This window comes from Mus pahari, chromosome 2 (genome assembly GCF_900095145.1).
Source record: "Mus pahari chromosome 2, PAHARI_EIJ_v1.1, whole genome shotgun sequence".
Classification (NCBI taxonomy): domain Eukaryota; kingdom Metazoa; phylum Chordata; class Mammalia; order Rodentia; family Muridae; genus Mus; species Mus pahari.
In genome coordinates this window covers 34,251,622-34,252,282 of record NC_034591.1, presented here as the reverse complement: position 1 = coordinate 34,252,282, position 661 = coordinate 34,251,622, and positions in this window count along the sequence as shown.

The window sequence follows — 661 nt, the reverse complement described above, 5'->3', positions numbered from 1 at the left end:
CAATTTTATTTGTAAACTGAAACAACAAAACCCAATAAATTAAAATATTAGGAAATCTCTGATTTTTTTCTACCTGTATTAAGTTAATAATTACATGCAATCATAATATTCTAAGTAACAAACTAGGTTTTTATCTTTTACTTTGTAATATTGGGTTTGACATAGAGAAAAACCTTACAAATAAGTTTGTATGCCAAAGGGAACTTAGTTCCCAAAATCATATATGACATCCTGACCATAGTTTCTCCTCCCTCCCCCCTCTCTAGTTTCTCCTTCCCACCTCTCTTCTTCCCCATATACCTTTCCCGTACTGCCTGTCCTCAAAAGAGAACAGGCTTCCCAGGGAAATCAACCAAGCACTGCATAACAAGCTTCAATAGACCAGGCACATACCATCGTCAAGGCTGGACAAGCCAACCCAGTAGGAGGAAAATGGTCCCACAGGTAGGCAAAAGAGTCACAGACAGCCCCCTCACTCATGGTTATGATTTCCACAAGAACACCAAGTTACTCAGCTGTACATATATGCAGAAGTCCCAGGTCAGACTTCTACAGGCTCCCTGATTTCTGCTGCAAGTAGCCACCAGTCCCATTCAGTTGATTCTGTGGGTCTTGTTCTCATGGTGTCCCTGATCCCTCTGATTCTATCAAACCTTCCTCC